Source organism: Agelaius phoeniceus, chromosome 1 (assembly GCF_051311805.1).
Source record: "Agelaius phoeniceus isolate bAgePho1 chromosome 1, bAgePho1.hap1, whole genome shotgun sequence".
Taxonomy (NCBI): Eukaryota; Metazoa; Chordata; class Aves; order Passeriformes; family Icteridae; genus Agelaius; species Agelaius phoeniceus.
The window spans coordinates 10,461,887-10,482,007 of NC_135265.1; the positions used below are offsets into that span (position 1 = coordinate 10,461,887).

Genomic DNA, 20,121 nt, shown 5'->3' on the forward strand with positions numbered 1-20,121 from the left:
GAGCAGAGAATTGAACTGAAACTCTACTTCTCTTAAAATCTTATTTAGAATTCATGTCAGAACTTCAGATCTATATTTTTCCCATATGCAGTCTTTCAAAATAATTTCTGTAATCCTTGGGATAAAGCTCTGGTTCAGGATTATTTCTGACTCATGATGGTGGAGTAAGGGAGCAGAGATGGAGCTTGGAGATTTGTCTTTGCTATTTACTGATCTTGGACAGGCCCTTTAACCTTTCAAAGACGCAACTCCTCCAGCTTTAGATTGTGGACAGGCGTTTGAAGTTCTTTGAAAATCTTACCAAAAAAATCAACTTCTGTACGATGCAAGGAATTACACTAGAGAAAATGAGTTGCCCTGACACCTGGTCTTAGTATCTTCTTGGAGGGTTATCTATGAGCTTTGGATATTAAATACTTTCTTGGATAATATTAGTACCCTGGACCTCTGTATCCTGTGAGAAGTCCAGTATTGAGTGTACTGGCCAAATACATCCATTTATGATTTGAGCTGTGGGATTTTGCTATGGAATCAACTTGTGGACATGACCCAGTGAAGGATAATGTTTTCTCATCCAGAATTAGCTTGAATAATCCCATAGACTTTTACTGATGCCAGTTCCTACCTCCATGCAGCTCCTGCTACCATCCCATCACCACCCTGGTTTCTGACCACGGGCTGTCTCCAGTGAAAGCATTTCCCAGTCCTGCACCTGGGATTTGTCTGAGGAGCTGTCTCCCTCTCAGGCCCTGACCTTGTGGGGTCTCTTCTTTGCCAGGCATGTGTGAACAAGGCCTTTTCTGTTTGTCTCTGTGCTCCTGTATGGTGGTGGGAGGCATCTCACAACATCTCCACTCTCACACTGGTCTGGACATGCCAGCTTCTCTCCTGGGGTCATTCAAACCTATTGAGAGTGGTTTCCTCTGCTTTCTTACAGTGCCATTGTGAGACTTGTCACCTGCATTTAAAATCTTATGAATGAAGGCCATTTACATTTTTGCCTTTAACAATGTATTTGAAGTATTGAAGAGTTCATAAGCCCTTTAACTAATCCAGAGCTTTGTGTTAGTAATTAAAAAAATGAGTGGTGGCAGTTTTCATCAGAGCTCAAGGTCACTGGAGGCATAATGTATTAAGAAAATGTAGCACATAATTTCCTTTCTCCAGATTCTTTTGTGAAAATTGAAATAGGTATGGTTTTTAAAAATACCTGGTTTTTGTAAGAATTTTCCTTTCTATAGTCAATACAATTAGAAGTACAATTAAAAAAAGAAAAACCACTGTAATTTTAATTCTTGCTTCTACAGGGATGAGAAAAAATTAAATTCCAGGTACAAACTAACGGTCAATATCACAGTGATGAATGTTTATTCACTGGAAGTATAAATAGTGTACATGAGAGTTAGTTTCTCCTGCCTAGGATGATCTTAAGCTTTTACATTTAGTGGATAGGCGAGGCACATGGACATTTGGTCTCTAACTTTAGGGAGTGTGTAGCTATCTAAGATTTGAGGGTTTGTGCCATATTAGAATAAATATGTAATTATTTGTGCAAGTGGCAGCACTCCAGCAGGGCAGCTGAGCACTTCCAGCCTGGGCTGTCCATCAGCTGCCCCAGCTCTGGTGTGGAGCAGCTCCTTGCTGTGGAGGGTGGTGCTGAGCATTCCTGAATCCCAGGTGAACCATGCTGTAGTCAAGAGCCCTGGTGAATCACGCCTTTATAGCCAAGTATGAAAAGATCCTACCTTAAGTTCCATAAATGACTGCAAATACTAAGGCAGAGATGTCACAAAAATGTGTTTTGGGTTGTGCATCTGTTGATGATCCTGCAGCGGTCCATAAATGGTGGTGCAGAACCTAGGTGCACATTCACAATTGTAAATCACTTTTTGTCCTAGGTGCACATTCACAATTGTAAATCACTTTCTGTCCTAGGTGCACATTCACAATTGTAAATCACTTTCTGTCCTAGGTGCACATTCACAATTGTTAATCCCTTTCTGTCCTAGGTGCACATTCACTATTGTAAATCACTTTCTGTCCTAGGTGCACATTCACAATTGTAAATCACTTTCTGTAGGGTTTTGGCAATAGGATAATTCAGGTGTTAAAATTAAAAGTACTTGAAGATTTTCAATTAAAAAACTCAACTTGTTTAGCAGTGCTGGTACACACCTACCTACCCCTGAAATGGGGCCTCAACTCCCACTCTTCCAGCATCCTCCTCAAGCATGAACAATTATGAAAACTCTGCTGACCTTTCTGACCCTAGAGTTTAAATGAGTCCTTAAAATAAACTCTGTCTTCAGTTTCTTGTTTAAAAACATTAGCTTGTTAACAGACTTCTGCCATTCTGTCATATTTTTAATGTAAGGCAAATAATATTTGTCTGAATTCACCACCTGTAAAGAAACTATCCTGGTGACATGTTTAGCTTGGCTTGGCTTATGCAGAATATTTGTGTGTAAACATGGCAGATACTGTTTTTCAATGTTCTTTTTTGTCTGCAGTACTTCAAAGAGTCCCTAGTAATTTCATATATCACTTAGTCATAAACCCTCTGAATATACATTGTGAGAGCCTCAGAAAAGTGTTAATTGTATTCTACTGCAGTGGTAGCCAGAAGGTCAGGATCTAAAATTAATGTATTTCTAAATAATTTGAATTTTGTATCAAGGTTGATTTTTCATGGTTACTACTCAAAGTAGCATGCTAATTTATGGCTAACATGTTACATATTTTTCCTGTAAAAACAAGGAGGCCTTTCCCTTCTCACAGACAGAGGCATGCTATCTAAACATTACTGCAGTAGAAATAATTAAATGTGTTGGTAGATTTTTGGACTCATCTCAAATGTGTGCAGAAACTCTATAAAATGGAGAAAAACTTTATTTTGAAAGCAATCACATTTTGAAAGAACATTTAATTTATTTCTTTAAGGAAGATGTGTATTAGCTGCCTTCCAATACATTTTTATTCCTCATTGGTGAACAGTTGAGTATAATTATCTTTGGATTAATCAGTTTTTGAAGTCTTTTCCAGTGATAATGTATAGAGAGGATTAAGAGAGAGATTACCAAAGCATTAGGAGTTTTTTCTGGTTGTTTTTAAGAAGGAATCCTTGCCTTAAGTCAATTACAAAATTATTGCCTTGTAAGAAACTGTTGAGCAAACTAAAAAAAATAAAATCACCTATGGCAGGGTGTGTGTCCTGGAGCTTAAGAGGGAGATGTGCAAGCAGTGAGGTCTTATTTTGGTTATGCACCTTCTTTTCTGTTTATTTCCTTGTTATGTGGCAAAGCAGGGTTGTCTTTTTACCATTAGAAATGTTGAGTTCCTTTTCTCTTTCTCTGTTACATGAGCAGCAATAAAGGAGAGGAATAACATCCCTTCTCACATCCTCTGCTACCATTTTTCACTGGGGAATAGTTTTGTTTTCCTTGTGCTCATTTTTCATGGGTATTAAATTGCTCCATAGTGTTTTCTAGTTTGACCTTTATTTTATGTTTTGCTTTGGATATCATCAGAGTGATGTTAAAATTGAAATACAGTTCTGTAAGGTTATTTTAATTGAATGTTTGAGTAACTCTGCTTGCCTCTGTAATGACTGAAATTAACTTGATCTGGAACTTGGAAAGATTGTCCTATGTATGATTTCATAATTAAAAAAATAATGAAATTTATACAGTGTTCTATTGAACAGATCTGAGATCACAGTTCATTTGCTTTTAGCTTCAGGGAACCAAAGTGCAGCCACACCCTGAATTCCTGCTGGTGAAAGTCTTCTTCAAGCCTCCAGTCACACCAGAAATGATATGTGACATCATTCCAGCTCTGGGAGCCACAGGCTAACCTTCTCCTGCAGGAATCTGCTTTTGAGTCATGAGTACTTCCTTTTAATGTCTGGTTACAGTAGCCCTGGTTTGGCTCTGGGCTTGTATCACACCAGACAAGCCTGTGTGGATAGTTCAGGTAGCTCTGCAGTACCTCCACTGCTTTCATGGCTTCAGTGGTTCTTGTCTGGGATGTTGGGTTTTTTCTCATTTCAGATTTATTGGAGAGGCTGGAGAATAAAGGGTTGAGAATGGCTCAGACCATGCTCTAAGATGAGAATAGTTACACTTAATATCACAGGATCCTGATGGGAGCTGCTCACCACTGCTCTCCTCGTTCTTCTGGTACCTTGGTGTTGTTGTGGAGCCTGTTCTGCAGTTTGCAGTTTGTAACTCTAAACAGGAAGAAGTTCTGCTTATCTGAGCCATTTTTGCTGGCATGTTTGCATCCATGGCTGTGTATAAGAAGGAACAAGCCTGCCATTTTCATTATACTTCCAAAGTGGCAAAAGTTTCCATTACAGATCAGTTTTTATTATATCTGTCCAAGAGTCATGCTCTGCTTATATCAGGGAAATGCCACCTGCTAAATGACACAGGGTACTCATGCAAAAACTGTATATGTGAGTCCTAAAAGCCATAAAGGTGGAAACAAAGAACAATCTGTCACTTGAGACATCGACCAAGACTGATTTTTTCCAAATGTCCATTGGACTTTGTTTTGAAACATGGCTGATTTTAAGAGTGATCCTTATTCCTTGCCTATAACTCATCACATGTGACAAGTGGAAGAGGAAGGGAATGTACTTTACATGAGATTTGCCCATGGGTCTGGCCAAAACCTAGAGACCCAGCCAGGATGGTTTGCAAAAGGCAATATTTGAGCTGGGTCATAAACCTTGAAAGGGCAGTCATAAATCATAATTAAGGTTTTTTGTTTCCTTGATGGTATAACTCTTCAGAGAATGGAGACTGAAATTGTTTACCAAAGCCCATTTTTTTTGTGTTCAGAGAAGTGTTTAGGAAACCTTAACCAGGGTTTATTAAGCATATCTCTGGGAGACAAAAACAGAATTGTCTGCAAGCAGCATTGACAGGCTGACTGGTGTGGTCAGAAAGGATTTTTAATTTCAAAGGATAAACTACAGGATTTTTTTTTCTTTTTTTTAATCTGAAGTCAAGCTTATCTAGTTTATGCCTTATCTAGTTTAATGTATGAGAACTGTAAATTCAGCTATGTTAAGTAAACAATTTATTTTGGTTTGATTCCATTTTCTCTTTGCTTTAGTAAATTTTGGGTTTGTTAGGATTACTGTTGTGTGCTTAATTTAATACAGATGTCTTCAAAGAGTAAAGAAAAATCCATAACTCTTAAAGAGAATAGCTGAAGGGAAACAATGTCTCTGGAATTCCTTTTCATTCCTCTGTGGTCCTGCCGGAGGGGTTTGGATTAAAGGATTGTATCAGGAAGTCATCTTGCTGCAGTTGGTAACTGTAAGAGAGAGACCAAAAACCAAAGAAGAGATAAAGACTTAATGTTTACAGTCATTTTAAAATTTTCAAAGTCCTATAAAGTATAGAAGTATAAATTATATAAAGAGGAGTGACAGGTCCTGTCTGTGAGTGATGGGGTGGGGTGGATGTGCATTCTGTTTGTTTTGAAAATGAAATAGTAAAAAAAAAAATAGTTTTGAGATATCTAGTAATATGAAATAAGAGGTGAAATGATCAGGTGGTGTTTCTTTCTTCTTTTTCAGCTTCATAAAACGAGATCAAGAAATCAGATATTTACTGGTACCTTGTAATTTTATAAGATATAAATAATGTTTTGGACAGCGGGCATTTAGCCTGTAGAATACCATGGAGGTCATATAGTTAAATATAGTGGTTCAATTTTCAAAAAGGGCTTGATGGTATAAAGTCTAATAACAGTGGCAGCAGAGCATGCCTATAGAAGGGCAATCAAATCTCATGATTTAAGACATAAGCACATGACCTGTAGCATCTGGAAAGGCCTCGTTCCTCTCTGTCACCTGCAAAGCTTTCTGCAATTAGTGAAGTTCATTCTGGTTTGTAGTGCCTGTGTTGTTTGAGGCATTGCTCCTAGCAGTTGTTAGGGGTAGGATGCAGTCTCCAGGATGTCATCATGTCATGCAGAACACACAGAACAGTGCCCTGCTTCCCTGAGCTGCTGCTGCTGCCTTGAATGACACCAGCAGGGTCTGAAACAAAAGATCCTGGTGATGGGATGCTGTGAGAGCACAAAATTGCCTGAGCCAACATCAAATAGAAGTGAACTTGAAGGGTTTTTGTACATTACTTTGAGAATTAATGCAACTCTTTTGTAAAAATCAGTTGTTCTAGTTCACACAGAAAACCCCCATCTCTTATAAGCAGCAGTAAGATAATTGAATGCATGAAGTAGGCAATTTCTTTTGACATAAAAATGGAAGTGTATTTTATATCTGATTTTTGCTTTAGCTTTTTATTTCTGTGGTTTGCTCTAAATAACAACTGCTGGTTAAAATATTTTATTTGAAGCGCAATGTGAGGAGTATATACAGAGTTAAATATATACAGAGTTAAATCCTATGTGAGGCCCTCCTTTGCAAATAAAACCTATAGGAATGAATTTAGATGCAGTTTCCTCTTAGTCAGGAAATTAGGAAAGGGTAACATGTTTCAGCAGATAGAAGAACATTGTATCAACCTTTAATAAATCAAAGTAAGAGAGAAAGATGGCTTCTGAGGCTGAAGGCCTGGATTGTAGTGTCAGATGTCTCCTAAGTGTGAAGTGCTGGATGACTTCTCCAAAGGGAAGGCCTGGAAGGGACTGGGGCAGGCTGAGAGCAGGCCCATGGGATGTAGTTCCATATACAGCTTCTCTGGGAACAGAGCTTGAAATCTGGGTTTCAGCATCTTAAAATTTATTTTACATTCCATTTTATAACTTTCCGTGGAGTCCATAAAAGTCAAGGTCAAATTGAAGGGATAAAGGAAGGTGTTTATTTTAAATTATTGAAGACAAATGCATCAGTATGGAAATTTTTTACTGTTTATATGGTTGCAGCTTCTTTTTATTGAACTTGTTAAACTGTTTGGAGGTAATCAGAAAATGCATGTAGGAATCAAGCTCAGACCAAGCAAACAAATTTGATTAATGGAGTGCTGATAAAGACAGGAGGGTGAGATGATGGTTCCAGTAGTGATACGATACAGAGGACAAAGGCCACAACATTGTCAAAAGGGATGAAAAATCTGTAATTTACTTTAAATGAAGTTACTGCTGATCTGAAATAAACAGCCTTGTGACCTAGGAGTCAAAGTTAGAGAAAGTTAGCCTTTTGAAATAACTAAGGATATTAATTTTCTTTTCTAGCTCAGTTTTTACTTGAACTAAGCATTGTTGTAAAACACTGAAGAAAATTCTGCAGTTATGCTTTTGCAGTTTCATTTTGTCTGGATAGATAGCCACATTTATTAAAATCACACTTCTTATAAGAAAAATTAAAAAGTGTCTTACTCTGCACTTTTGCTTAATTAAAAACTCAATCTGACAAGAAAAAAAATTCTAAATATACATTATTCTCATTGAAAATTATAGTATATATCAGACATTGTCATTAATCAGCCCCTTTACTAGAATTGCAATGATATTATTTGGGTTATAAAGGAAACATCCCTGTCTGTGTTTGGGGTATTTTTAGGAAAAAAATTGCAGTTATTTAAGCTTTTCTCAATGAAAAACACAACTTCACTTTTTTTCTTTAGGAAGATGGGAAAAGTAAGATATCTTCAGTTATTCAAAGATGTCCATATGGAAAATGAAAACATAATGATGAAATTTTTCATCCAAAAAAGGCAAAGGAGCAGAAAAATCAATAATATGCTGGCTAGAGCCCTTAGCTGAGATGTGAGAAATTCAGCTGCAAGCACGACCTCCTATCAGGCAAGTGTAGGCACTGGTTAGAGCAGGCAGCCTGAGTGCAGCGTGTGTGATTTAAATCCAGCCACAGGAACTTCTCATCCTAATCTCACTTTATCTTCCCTGGAGAGAAATGGTTAATTTTAGGGCTTAATTCATCTGACCTATTTGTGATGCCTGCTTCACAACAAGATGAATTGTAGCCTTGAGTAGATCATGTCAAGTGTGAAGGGAGCGTGGAGTGATTAGCTCAGGAATAGACGGCTGCATTCAATCCCTTCTTCCAGGCTCTGACAAAAGGACAGAGTGCAGGAGGACTCTGCCTGTGGAGCTGGAGCTTCAGCACCCCTCCCCTGCTGTGCCAGATGCTCCAGGTGAGCTGAAGGGATCTCACATACATTCCCACATATCTACTATTTTATTTCCACAAACCATCTGGGGACCAATAGAACAACATTTTCCAAAGGAGAGAGCTTTATGAGAGAGCTGTGCAGCTCCGAGTTCATTTCTACTCTAGTGTGACTATCTGCTTCCCTGAAAGGATCATAAAGGAGGAGAGAGCACACATGCATTCAGCAGCCTTGCCAAAAGTAGAATAAACATTTCTTGATTTGGGGAGATGAAATTTCAAATGTCCTCCTCTGAGTGACCACATTATGGAAAGAATATCAGTTTTGTTTGTCAGTGTTATTTCCTGTTCTCGAGTTGCTTAATATGCTCTCATTTTTGCAACACAGCTCACAGGGAAAAGAATTCTTGGTGTAGTGCTTCTCTTTCTTTGCATCAGAAATCTGCTCTTTTGAGAAAGCTAAAACCCCAACAAACATGCAAGGGCTGAAAGTGCCTAGCTAAACATTTCAGCAGGTTGAGGCAAAAAAGGGTTTTTGTCTGTAAGGAAGGTTTGCATGTTTCCTGTCTCAAGCCAGCTGAACACACTGCTGTGCAAAAGGGGTTTTTACTAAAGCTTTTACCTTTTTTGCTTTGAAAACCAGATTTTCAGCCTTTCCAGCACATTTTAGGGGTAGAGAGCTTCTTTTTTCTCTGAACAGGTTAGGTAACTTTTGTTGGCCACATTTTTTTCTCAAGTAATTATACTTTAGGGGCCCTGTGTTGCATTTTTTTTCTGCCTGGAATTGCTTTTGGAGCAACTGGAATCCCTACTGAATGGGGTTGCTTGGGTGCTTTCCCTCCGCTGTTTTTTCCTCAAATGCTTTCACTTCACTTAAATGCTGCCTATTTGTCTATTACCGTAGAAAACCTTATATACTGTCATGTGTTGGACTTTTTGACTAACACTGAATTTATTTTTCTGTGTGGAAAGTGCTAGTAGGAAAATACTGTAGTTGTTTAACCTGTATGAAATAGCTGAAAGATTGTTTGTAATAAGTAAGATAGTGTATTCCAACCAGGTAGGACAAAGAAGGGGATGAGAAAAGGAAATGCAAATGAAACTGCCTTTTTTTTTTTTTTTTTTTGTCATCCTCTTGTGGTATTATGTAGATCCCCAGCCAGATGGCTACTGGCTATAAGCTGTGCGTGGATTCACAGGATTTTAACTCCTCTGTTGGTTTCCCATCTGTCATAAACTCAGAAGCTGCAATCCAGAGACTGACATGAATGTCAGTGTCGTCTTTAGCACACCAAAACCATTGTGGCTCACAGGCTGCAATAAGAGCACGAATGAAGACAGGACAGTCTCTGGTTTAGCAGCCATGCTGCTAGACTGGACAGGAAATTTCTTGCAGTTGGCTTAGAGTAGTGCTTTAAATTAGTTTGACCACTGTGGTGGCAGCAGTCTCCAACAAACAATACCTGAAAAGTCTCCTCAAAAGTTTTTTTCTGTTGTTGGAACTCAGCAAAGATTGTAAACCTGCAGCTGATTTCAGTAGGAAATCTCATGTCTAAAAATAAATAGCAGACTATTTGCAACAGAAAAAAGTGGTAAAAGTCAGAATCTCTCAGCACTAGGAGAACAGATGTGAAGCATTTAAAAACAAAACCTTTTTTGTCTTTCTTCAGTTTAAAATGACCAGTTCGGTATCCTGTAGGTTTTCCTTCAACATGTCATCACTTGGATGAACACATTCTATTTCTATTAATAAAGGTGAAAACAGTGAAAAACATCTTAGATTTCATGGTATTGGGTAGAATAAGGCATTGGTCACTTTGTGGTCACCTACTAGGGCCTCAGTGTCACTGAAACAAAGAAAACTTGCTCCTCAATGTAAAGGAAGCTCTCATAGTCTCACTTTATGTCTTGTCATACTCAAAAGAGCAAAATGAAAAATCTCTAAGGAAGCAAGCATAAACAAGTGAGAAATCAGGGCTGGGCACACTATAAACAATTTTAGAAGGAATTTTAGCATCTAAGTGTATCAAAGAGAAGCAGCCATATAAGCCTGTAAGGAAATCACTACTATTATGAAGTCCTCCCAGATTTAAACTTGGTGTTCTTCATTAATGGATTTGACTTACACGAGAAGAAAAGCTTCACCCCTGTGAGAAAATAACCACTTTCCTGAAGAGTAGCTGTCTGAAATCAGGCAATCTGGTAATCCAGCTTCAAAAACCCTGTCAGGAGCAAATTACCCTCTCTGTTTCCACTTTGCATTCAGTCCTGTAGGACAGGGAGCAGCTTAAGAGGATGATGAAGTGTTAGACTGGGTTTCAGGTGGTTTCTAGTGCTTGGTGAAGTAGCCCCAAGTTAAAAGCCTTGTTCAACATCAGGCATCACAACTAGGGTAATTTCAGGCAGGTGCTTCAACAGCACAGTGGACTCCAAGTCTTCTGTCTAGCTTGAAAGAGCCCCACATGATGAAATAAGTTCTTGATTGGAAAGATTGCCAGAACTCCAGTATTTTTTTTTCCTGCAGAATAGTGTAAATCCAAAATGGTAAATCCAAATTCCGAGTTGTTCCAAGTTCCAAACCAACAGGTTTGCCCTTTGTGATAATGCCATAATTTAATGATATTCTTGCAGTTCATTTTCTTTGCATTATGCAGAAAAGATTTTTGCAGAAATCACAACAGGAAGCTGTATTTAATGAATGACATTTTCTGAAATTTAGGAGAAGCTCATTGTAGGATTAGTTAATTTTTCTGGGCTTTTACTTGTTGGTAGCCATGGGGATGGCACACTATTCAGTTATATCCTGCACATCTAGGGATTTCCCCCACCCTGTAGGGCTAAGTCTCAGTGTCAGAGCTCCCTATCATTCATTTGCATTCTGGTGAAAGGAATAAAATAAAACCCCAGCTAAATGTTGGCAATAGTGAAAACTGAAATAATCTGAAAAATGAAGTCCTAGTTTTGCTGACAAAATTATTAATCCCATGTTTCAGTGTCCAAAGGAAATGGCTGAGAATAGAACAGTATGGTCCTGTTGCCTTTAATAAACCTCAGCCCTAGATAATGATAGAGCAGGAAGAGCTCTTGAGTGTTCAGGAAGTAATGTCCTCCCCAAAGGGCCCTTGTGATCTGCTCTATGTCATCGACATCACCACCATCAGTGCTTGAAGAAATAGGTTTCAGATGCACCCGCCCGAGGAGACCCAGAACATCATTCTGCAAGTGGGAAGTGCTGAAGTCCCAGAGCAGCACAGGGCTCTTTGGAGCTCCAGCACAGGCCATGGACATGCATATGAATATAATAGCAAGCCACTGCTCCAAGTATTCATTTTACCAAAGTTGCACAGAACAGATATAACATGCAAGAATCAGGCTGATGCGAAATGGATTTTCAGGAAAAAAATGTGTAATTCTGTTCACTCACAACTGGCCCTTGAGAAGCCTTGGGAAGAATTCTCTGCATTAAAAAATAAAGACATGTAAGTTGGCTTCAAGTAAGAGAAGATGAGAAACAGGAGTTGGAAGCATCTGAAAGTTATAGGTAATAGAAAATATATAAAAAAGAGATCACGCTAGAACTCCCACCAAGGTCTTTGAAACAGCTCAACAAATTTGAGAGTGTGGTCCCAGATTACAATGTTGGGAAAAACTCTGTGCCATTTCCCAACCTCTGCCACCCAATGAGCCACACCAAGAGCTGGTTATAAAGTTAAGTGGTATATTCCTCCCTCCTGCTTTTAAAGAGCATATAGGAAGCACACACCAACCTGAAATGGTAGGATGAGGTTTTCTTGATATCAGCTTTTACCAAGTTTGCTGAGAAACTGGTGTTTTCTGAAGTAATGGCAACATACTTCCATCATCTGCTCTGATCTTTGGAAGATCTTTCTTTGTTTGAGTAATGTTTTGACTTTTAACATTTCTCTTTATAAAAAGTTGATGGTTTTGAAACTTATTTTCTTCATTTTTTCCATTTGTTAACTTTTGCAGCAAAGATAAAAAGAAAAGGATTATGATTATACTCAGCTGTTTTCCACTTCAGGATTTGTTTAGTTATGAATGCAGTTGTTTTTCACTGTACATTGGTTTTCATGAAAACTGCTGTTCTCACGTCTGTAAATTGTCCTCTAGGCAAGCTTTGTCCTTGTCCAGACATGAATGTTTTAGGGGGAGAGCTGAGGGCAATCTCAAGTAAGTGCAAACTTAATAAATTACCTGCTTTTGAGGTATAAAAAATATAGGAATAGACCTTAGAGATGGATAAGGGATTAGGCTTCACTAGGAAGTGATGATGGAGTTGGTTTGGGGCAGGATGAGAGGAAAGCCTGCCCTTAATTACACACAATGCGTGTAATTAGTGAGTTTGGGTACTGCCTATGAAGGAAAGAACATATGCTCCAAATATACTTCAGACTGTACTTTTAAGCCAGATGTCTGTGCCCAACCTAGGAAATACTTTTAGCTAAAAACATAGAAGAGAAAGCTAAGCAAGATGAGCACTAGGGCAAAGGCTTCCACTTCCACCATGCATTGTTCTTTCTCTTGATGAACTGTCCCACAGCTGAGAGAGCATTGACTGAAACTTTCAGGTTCATTATTTCTAATATTCACCTTAAATTTCAGAAGCAGGATCTAAAGCTCAGATTTTACAATTTGATCCTCTCCCTGCCTGAAAGTTTCTGTTGATTTATGTTGTAGAGGCATGTAAGCTTTGGCAGTGTTTTTCTTAGGTTCATCTTACCTGCATTACAGATCAATGTGTTTTAACGCTCTAAGTTCTGAGTGTATTTCTGAAAGTTTCCAAGAATAAGCCCAGGCATACTAGCCTTGAAGGAGCTTTAGTTTGGAAACCTTAGTTGGTTCAGAATTGTACTTGTTTTCTTTATATAGTACCACCTTTCCCAGAGATGACTGTTGACAAGAGAAAGTCTCCTCTGAGCTAATGTTGCTTGTGGCCTGATGGCTGGAGAAAAGTGGTCATGCCTGCATAACATGCTCACTTTTAAAATAATTCAATATCTGAGCAGTTTTAGAACTTCTGTAGCTGTGCTTTTATTTATAGAGAGGGAGAGGCCAAAAAGAAGAGCTTTGAAAGAAACAAGTTCAGGCAGACTTTGTTTTTGTTAAGGAGCAACAAAAATTGATTCAGCTGCCTTTTGTCAATAAAAATGCAGCCTGGTAGAGGAATAGTTGTTACAAACATCTAAGGTTTAGGTCCTGTTGCTACCACCAGAATCACAGTTTGTACTTTAAAGATAGTGACAGTTGTGTGTAGTTCACAGAAAGAGAAAAATAACCCCAGCAAATTGGAATCTCACATTAAATTGGAAAAAAGTCAACATCAGCTCTGTGTTATACCATATACCTTACATAATCTGCAATGAATTTATCTTTTTCGTGATTTGTACTTTTCCATACATTCATGATTCTTTGACCTGGAAAATGTATCTCTCTTTTTCATTGTTTAGTGTGAAACTGACCCTATGCAGAATTACATTCCCTGCTAATATACCATGAAAAATCATTTATTTATTTATGTCATCATACCTTATTTATTATACCTTACTTACTGACAGAGAAATTTACTGCATCACTTCAGTTGAGGCTTACAAAACAACCAAGCTCCTTAGTTTTCAGAGCAGAAAGGAAGATGATGATCAAAAGCTTGCTTTCAGAGAAGGAGCCACTCTTCTCATTTATATTTCTTAGCATTTTCTAAGATGTCTTCCACCTATCATTTTTTATTAGAGGGAGTTGCAGAATCAAAGTGGCATCTATTTATCATCCAAACTGAAATTCCAGCCCTCACCATCAGCCTTCTTTGGCCATGATTTTATCTGTTTTACGACCAAGTGAGCATTGGAGCCTGTCAGGATGCATAGCTGCATTAATCATCTCTGCTCACTACAGCCAAGGGAGAGGACAGGAAGCATCTATTTACTAAGGGCTTGTCTACATAGAGAAACAGCCCAGACTGCTCATTAGGAGTTAACTCCTTCCAGGGATTCTCCTTGAGCATCTTTCAGTGGTTTAGCTTCAGGCTGCTTTGGAAAATACAGGATTTGGTAGTGGGGGGAGTTAAACCAAAGAAAGCCTGTGTTAGTGTGCAGTGTGGGTTCAGAACATGATCCTATCTCCACGTGTCATTTAATCTTCTGTAACTGACCCTCTTCATGCTCTTAGTCTGTGCAAATGGAAGGTAAAATGTGTTGGTTGAAGCCCCTCTTATCAAGGCAGGTGTGGGTGACTTGCTTGTGTCCATGTGCATTTGTACAGGGGAGCCCAGAGTGCTGCTGACAGCAGCTTGGGTGCAAGCATTATTTTTGATAACTCCCCAAAGAAACAAATCTGATTAGACCTCATTTTTTTTGGTGATAGAGGACAAAAAATGTGTAGGATGATCCTTTTACACCTTGTATGGGCCATGTATTATTTAGTGATGTTGAAGTTACTCATGTTGTACAATCTTTTGTATAGAAACTTCCTTTGCCCCAAGATGAGTAGTCTTTGGAGATGAAAAGCTTAAAGTCTATTTAATATTAGTCTAGTACATCATCATACTGAAAGTAAGAGGCTTTGTTAATATGGAAGCTGAAGTTTATCTTAATGAGAAACTTGCATCATTTTGCAAGAACTGTGCTTTTAAAACAATTTACACTAGTGCAAAATTCATTGTGGAAAACATTTAGCATAACTTAAGTTCATTAATTAAGCCTTAAAAAAACAAAACTAAATTGCTTTTTTTAGAAGTTCAGAAATTTGATAAATGCATTAACAGTGTATGCATTTTCAGTGGTCATATGAAATACGAGTAGAATAGAAAAGAAAAGAATATTTCAGTTGTAAGAATCCTACAGTAATCATTTAGTCCAACTGCCTGACCACTTCAGAACTGACCAAAAGTTAAAGCGTATTATTAAGGAAAAATGCCAAATGCCTCTTAAACACTTAGAGGCTTGAAGCACCTCTCTAGGAAGCCTGTTCCAGTCTTTGACCACCCTGCAGGTAAAGAAATGCCTCCTAATGTCCAGTCTAAACCTCCCCAGAGCTGCTTTGAAACATTATTTTCTCAGTAAAACATAAAGTTGTGTGGTTCTTGATTTCCCTATGTAACTGTTAATTCTCTTACTGGCTATAAAAATTAACTGTCTATGCATTGAATACCAATTAAAAGTTGAAATATCAAGGAAAATACTGCTTATTTCAGAGGATCAATGTGGAACCTTGTCTTAACACAAATTCATAGCAAAAAATATATTATGAGCTTCAGCTTACCTAGGCACATTACCCAGAGTAAAACATGATGACCATCACCAAAGAAGTAATTTGTAAGAAGCTGGTGTAGCTACATTGCTGGTTACAGCTTTGGCTCTTTGCTTTCAGCTCTTTCAACTACATTACTTTCTTTGGCAGCTATGCTTTTCTTTTTTCCAAACTTGCATTGCTAGATAAAGTTTTATTCAGTGATTTCTGCCAGACAGGAACAAAGGATAGTTTCTTTCAAATGTTATGATGGCATTTGCTGTTGTCTCTGAAATTCCAGACTGGGACTGGCTGGAGAGGCAGCAGAATGCATTTCAGTCCTGTACATGTATTTGTATTTGATAGCCAACAAGACCACTTTGACAGCCTTTGTTTGGAGTATATGGCTATTATTCAGTCTTTCTCACCATCTTGTGTTGGTGCTTCATATCAGATTTTGTTATACTCTGTTTGCACTTACACTTTTAGAAATTCTCTTTTGGGATGGCACCTCAATATCTGTGTCAAGTTCTCTCTAACAGAGTGCGTTAATTAAACAGGAAAGTCCAAGTTTGGCTCCAAAAGAAAAATGAAGAGTTCTACCATTTGTATATTGATGATTCAAAATCTGAGCTTAACATTCAACTGCTGTGTGCCTTAGCCCCAGTGAAGGACACTTACTTAATCATTATGAATGGAATACAATACAAATGAAATAAATGCAGTATCAGGGATTAAAATAGACCTTGCACATATGTGTAGTAAAAGTATTCTTGGGGCCTTTAATTCTGTAATGTCCTTGGCTCAGATTTCTGCAGTGGCTCACTGCCATCCTGAAATGGCACAAGGTAAAAGCAAAAGCTTTTATGTATTCTGTGTACAGGAGTTGGGGAAAAAATTAAATTGCAGAGAGAACGAAGCAAAGATTACAGTTTTATATTCATGCAGTTCTGTTTTGTGTCTGTACTGCACTTCAGGGGGCTATGCAAAACCTCACTCAAAAAGTTGCATGACATCAAGGTTACCAACCTTGCAGTTGGGAAATGCAAAAGGTGGAACTGCACAGATCAGCAGGGATATTGTACTTGCACATGGGAAATATTTAGGATAATTATGCTAATAAACTTTCCTCTTTTGAATAGACTGTGTAGACCTTAAGCTAACAGTGAAATAAAAAGATTTTCATTAGGAATGACATGCATTCAACGTGCAAAAATCTGTGTTTTAATAACTTCCAAAATGATAGCATTACAGCCTGAACTGATCTCCTAATTAAAAAAACAAAACAACCAACAAACAAAACCAAAAAAACCCAAAGAATTCAGTAACTTTTATTAATTTATACTCTAATTTTCTGAGTTTAGTTTCATTAACAAAGAAATTTTACCTATTTCAGTTGCAAGCCTTTGTTACATCTTTTAGTTTCACTCACATCACTCAACACACCCCTAAGTTTTTCATTGTGAGGATGTGGCAATCAGACAGCAATAGAAAGTTTACTCCAAAACCCTGGAAAGTCAGCAGAAAGGCATTTGTTGATTTTAGTGGATTGGGATTAAGTCCAAAATAAATATCTAATATACCAAACCACTTGCTTATTCTTCAACATTTGAAAATTACTTTGTATGCAAAATCTTTGTTTCTGATAACCCTCAGTCTTACAAAAGAGAGTCTCCTGCTACCAGGTGCCCAGCAAATCTTTGGTTATGCCTATAATCTTGCACACTCATGAAGACAAATAAATGGTAAGCAAAATATGCATTTTCTCCTACCAAAAACTTTGTCCTTACCCTAGCAGCTTCTCCCCAGATTTTTGGATCACCAGCTATGGAAGGTAGACATGAAATTAAACAGTCTCGTTTTTGCCCCATGCATGACGTATGTTGCTGCTCAGTCAAGACATTTTCACCTGTACCTTTCCTATGTAAAAATAGAATAATTACCACTTTTAATCACAATTGTTGTAGGAGGGGAAGACTAAGAGTTCACACTCCCACTACACCGGTGATGAAAGATATGATTTAACAGCAGTTTAAATTGTAAACTAAATTTTAAGCTTGCAGAAGTTCACAGTATAATGGAGATCTGTATGAAGTCCAGGGACCCAAACTCTGCATCAATTTGCAAATCTGTATTTTCATGTTAGACTCCTATTTAGTACAAGAACAAAGCTAGACATTATGAACTCTTTGTACTGCTAATATATACAGTTTTATACTTACTATAAAGAGTTACACTTTAAGAAACACTAGACCTCATATTATAAAGTACTTACAAATATGAAATTGAGCCTGTGTTTAAGATCCCAAACCACACAAACTCAGCATGAAAGCCACAAAAACTAGGACTGAGCCTAGCTTCTTCCTGCTTTTGAGCCTAAAATCTTTCACTGTGTGTTGTGGAAGAAACAGAAATAGCCCCTTTTGGTCTGTGAGGCCAAAAGGCAGCAACCAGTAGCTGAGCAGTGGCAAGGATCAGCTCCTTAAACCTTCTTTCCATTGCATTTAAGTGCACACAAAGTCCCAGCCAAGAGGTGGCTGATAGCAGGGATGGAGTTTAACCTGTTTGACTTTGCACTGGAAGGGCTGAGCACCAGAGGTAGCCTCACTTAGTGTGAAGTACAAAAACAAGGTTTAACAAGCTACTGCTTGTCAGCTCTTAATTAGCAGCTCCCATCAGAGCAGCAGCACCCAACTGCAACGCCGTCTGCTTCAGTGCAAAGTCCACATTACTAGTGAAGTTTTCAGAAGCACCATATTTTACTTGGACAATGGTGTTTAACAGCTACCACGTGGCAGGATTTGACTACTTTGAGTTTTTTCTGTGTGCAGGGAGAGTTTCTGGCTAAATTCAGTACTTGATAGTATCTGCTAAATTGAATGCAAGCAGCAGGTCAGGAGGTTCCCTGGGCTGAATTCCTTGACATGCTGCAAGGTGATTTTTGTTTATTTTGCCTTGCAGTTCAGATTTCCATATCCAGCACTCTTGCAGCAGACAGCTGCACAGCATTTGGTTCAGCCAAGTGTGTGCTGATGACTGGTGGCCTTGTTGTTGTGGCAGTGTCAGCCTCGCCACTGCGGTGCCACCGCTGCCACGCGCGCTGGGGCTGTGCTGGGGACCTGGGCAAGATAAGCCCTGCTGTGTGTGTTATCTTGTGTGCTCACAAGATAAAGCACAGGTTGTTGAGCCTGCCTGTGAGAAGCGTGGGTAACACTTGGCTCTTGAGGAAAGCTGCACACAGTAAAGCGGTATAGTTTTCAAAATGTGTTTAGGACATTAAAGAGGGATTCAAAATGCAAAATACAGTAAAACCATAAGCAGAGTACATGAGGACTTTCAGTTAGAGAACTGAAAATTGAGAGCATAAATAGTTTGCTTTGGGCCCTGTGTGAGTGAGGGTGTGATGGAAGTGTGTGGGCTGGTGCATCAGCCACACAAAACTTTTTCTGTTGGGAGGATATTTCTTATGTTCTGCAGGTCTCATGGATGCCTACAAAACCTTAGACAGATCCTGATGATATCAATTCCTAGATTTTCAGTCATATGTGTTTGTCAACCTTTCTCTCAGAAGCACTATCCTACCATAAACTTGCTAACAAAACATGACAGAGGTGGCATGGACAGGGTGTACCATTGCTAAATGAGCATAGTGCCCAGCAAATCAGACAAAGGAATTGAATGTATACTTCAGCTTAATTGAATGTATACTTCAGCTTTTAGTTTTTCTTTCCAGGATTTTTACATGAATGCTATAACAAAAGAGGAGAATGAGTAACATTTTCAAGTATTTATCTGTAAATGTACAATCAAGTATTGTGGTTTTAAAGAGTTTCTGGACTTCAAACTTCTTTAAAAGACTGCATGGGTGAATCAGCCTCTTTGGATACTTAACCTCTCTGAGCCATAGATTTTTACACATACATGCACTGCATGTTTATGCTTGTTCTCTCCTGTGTGTGTGTGTGTGAACCCACACATAAGTAAATAATCAGGAGTGATAAATACAGATTTAAGACTCTAACGTGTCTCCTGTTAAAATGTTAAGTACTATTTGCATGAATAAAGTGTTCCTGTGGAGACGCTGGGAGGATTTTCTGTTGCTTGGAAGTAGCACTCAAAGGCATTGTATGAACTATGAACTATTAACAATTGGATACAAGTTTCCTTTAAAATATTGTAATAATATAAAAAACTGCTTATATTTTTGCAGGAATGCAGGGAGTAGACTGTTATGGTTAATTTTACCATAGAGGTAAAGTGACTGCAATGAACAGCAAGAAATATGCCACAATCTTTTAAACTTTTTCTGTAATGTAAAAAGACTCTATATTTTTTTCTACGCCATGCAATTAAAGGATTAAAATAACACTAAAGTCGTCTGGGCTTTTGGAAAAACCCCCCTATTTTTGTATTTTTGGCAGTGTGGTGTGTAAGAGCTGCTATTTCAGTAGTAGAGCGTCAACTTCTGAGTTTAATGAAAGTGCCCTTAAATAGTAAACCAAAGTTATGAAAGTGAAAGGTATATTCTTTGAAGGCAGAACACCTGCTAAAATTATTGTATCTTGAATAAAAAGGAAATAGAACAGGTGTGATTGCTGTGTCCCATGTGTGGCCCTATTGCTGTTATTTCCAGAAAAACAGAGGGGAAGAGCCATGGCTGTGTCCGTGTGTGCAGCAGTGGGAACAGGGAGCCATCAGGGGGTACCACATGGGTTGTGTTTTGGGAGTAACTTCTGGCCCAGTGATGTGACATCCCTGCAGGATGCAGGGAT

At 38.4% G+C, this 20,121-nt stretch overlaps 1 protein-coding gene across 5 annotated transcripts in view; it reads left to right on the forward strand.

Moving 5' to 3' along the window:
• Positions 1 to 20,121, forward strand: part of ZMYND11 (zinc finger MYND-type containing 11) — a 105,555-nt gene that overhangs the window by 21,450 nt on the left and 63,984 nt on the right. The window lies entirely within an intron of this gene.